The sequence below is a fragment of the Bactrocera tryoni genome, chromosome 3 (genome assembly GCF_016617805.1).
Source record: "Bactrocera tryoni isolate S06 chromosome 3, CSIRO_BtryS06_freeze2, whole genome shotgun sequence".
Lineage (NCBI taxonomy): Eukaryota > Metazoa > Arthropoda > Insecta > Diptera > Tephritidae > Bactrocera > Bactrocera tryoni.
The window spans coordinates 49,502,214-49,505,165 of NC_052501.1; the positions used below are offsets into that span (position 1 = coordinate 49,502,214).

Consider the following 2,952-nt stretch of genomic DNA (forward strand, 5'->3'; position numbering starts at 1 on the left):
GAAATTCACTTCACAATTATTGGGTTTAATTGAATTGAAGTATTGGATAGTTAAATATATATATAAATGTAAAAAATGTAAACTGAGCAATTATATATTGGAACCAGTAGGTATTAGGTTATATATATGTTAGATATATACACTCGGGTAAGCGGATCGAAACCGGGATGCTGCGGAAAGCGTAGATGTTGGCTGTTCGACGTCGTATCAACGAAAAGTGCGCGAGCTGCTTTCTCTATTCCTTTTGTTCTAATTAGACTGCGTTTGAGTGCATGTGCGTGTATGTGTGTTAATGTGTGGTGTTCGCTCGCGTGATGAGGTGAATAGTCGATCCGGTGTGATGAATTGATGCAGATGTGATGCGACGTCGCTACTCATTTAGCCATCCCGGCCCCCCTAGGCGAGTATTTAGCCTAGAAGCCGCTGTAGCTGCTGTAGCGTAGCTACAACGCTGCTGAGACCTGTTGACCGGCGGGAATGCGGCCTAATCTGGTGGTATCGTGTTGATGTTGCCCGGTTTTGGCGCCAGGGACGCGATTCTGCTAGAGAGTGTCCGCGCCGGCGGTATGCCGTCACAGGAGTCCTTTGAGAACGCCTGACGTTACCACTGGTGCGAGGAGCCGGTGGGCGCCTGGAGTCGCGTCTGGTAGTGCGGTGCAGCAGCGTATTATGAGCCCGCACACAGATTTAGCAACGATTATGTGATGGGCTCTCCTGAGTTCCCAGACAATTCAGGTAATACTTGTGCGCCTGTGCCACCTGCTGGCGTTGCATCGGCGGCATGCCTTTAAAGATACCGCAGTGCGATAGCCGATGCGGGCGGCGGCATAGTGGACAACGAACTCATTGCAGGTCCGCTGGTAATGCTGGCGTGCTTTGACGCGGAGCCGTTGTCGCGGTGGAGCCTGTCGTTGTTCGAGGCGCTGCCGGTGCAGTGTTGGTCCGGGGTGCTGCTATTGGGGCAGCATCGGAGCGAGGGGCGGAAACTGCTGAGCGCATGGTTGGCGTTGACGATGATGCCATATCCACGTCCATATTACTCTGTGAGAGAAATGATGATATTAGAAAGATATTGGTAAATTTACAATAATATGGACTTTTGTGCCACGATATGTGGCATGAATAGGATGTCATTTTTTATCAGACATTTATGTTAAGTCTTTTGTGTCATTTATGTTATTCGAGGTTTCGTTTTGGTAAGCGGTTTATATGTTTTATCGATTTATTGATTTATTTATATTGCGGTTTCGGTTTTACGTTTCTTTATCTTCGGCGGTTGGTAGAAAGCATAGTTTGACGAACGGTCTGGTTAGCGTTCCGGTTTGAGTGCGGAGATCAACTACTCGAACATGACCGTCGGAACCGTAATGAAGTTGTTTTATGCGGCCGAGTCGCCATTCCGTAGGAGGGAGACAATCATCTTGTATAAGGACGCAGTCTCCAAGCTTTGGTGCCTTTTCTTGAGTTTTCCACCGGTATCTCTTGTGAAGGTCCTTTATGTAGTCTTCCTTCCATCTGCGGCTGAAGTCATGATGGAGGATTTTAATTCGCTCCCATCTATTTAATATGGATAGCGACTCCGCGCCTGGCTCAGGTATGGCCAGAATGGGTGCTCCTTTTAGAAAATGCCCTGGGGTTAAAGCTGTGAAGTCGGAGGGATCTTGCGAGAGTGGTGAGATAGGTCTGGAGTTTAGTACGGCTTCGATGCGAGTGAGTAATGTAGTAAACTCCTCATAATTTAATTTATGGTTACCAGCCGTTTTCTTTAAATGGGACTTAAAGCTCTTTACTGCTGATTCCCAGAGTCCGCCCATGTGAGGAGAACATGGGGGTATGAATTGCCAATCGATCCCTTGGGGTGCATATTTTTTGACAATTTCGGGGGATACTTCTTTCATGAATTGTAAAAACTCTTTTTCCGTGGCTCTTTGAGCTCCGACAAAGTTTTTTCCATTGTCGCTCATAATTTTTAAAGGAAATCCGCGCCGTCCGACAAAGCGGGCAAATGCTGCAAGAAAAGCCACAGTAGTCAGATCCGAACATAACTCGAGGTGTACTGCCTTTATTGTAAAACATACAAAGACAGCCACATACCCTTTTCTAAATGAGGAAGACCTTAGTATCGAGGCCTTTATCTGGGAAGGTCCAGCAAAATCAACCCCAGTGATGGTAAAGGGTACGCATCTTGTGCTTGTACATAGTGCACTGTTTACACATGAAAATGGTTCTTTTAATTTGTGGCTTTAGTCGCGGTATATAGAACTATTGTCGGACCATTTGTTGCTTCAAGCGATGCTCACCATACAGTGTAAGCTGGTGGAGATATATTAGAAATAGGTAGGTAAAACGAGATTTCTCTGGGATAATGATGGGATGTCGTTCATTGTAACTAAGGCTGAAGTTGGCGAGTCGTCCATTTGCCCGTAGTAATCCCTTAGCGTCCAGGAATGGGTTTAACACGAGAAGTGAGCTTCCCTTTTCGAGAGGTCGCTTTTCAAGCAACTTTGATTTCTCTTTGCTGAAATAGCGAGTTTGTGTACACAAGATTAGACTGACCTTGGCATGTTGCAAGTCGGAATATGTTAGTTGTATGTAAGGATCGTTTGATATCCTTTTCACCTTTTGTTTAAGTTTATGGATGAATTTGTGCATATAAGCGACTACCCTTAGTTTTCGAGGAAATGAGGAAAATCTTTGGAGAATATCATCCTCTTCTGGAGTGATATGAAAATTTTCTATTTTCCGACTTTCCGGAGGTATGATATTCCGAGCAGGAGACTTTGGCCAGAATTCTTGTGATTCTGTTAGCCATGTGGACCGTTCCACCAGAGTGTAGTGCTGGTGAGGTGAAGTGGTTTGCAACCTCTTGTCCCCAGATCCGCTGGGTTATCTGCACTTTCAACATGTTGCCATTTTGCTGAGCCAACTAAGTCTAAGATTTGTGATATGTGA

At 45.5% G+C, this 2,952-nt stretch overlaps 1 pseudogene; it reads right to left on the reverse strand.

Annotated features, from left to right (window-relative positions):
• Window positions 1–355: 355 nt before the first annotated feature.
• Window positions 356–1,488, reverse strand: LOC120772718 (annotated as a pseudogene).
• Window positions 1,489–2,952: the final 1,464 nt, after the last annotated feature.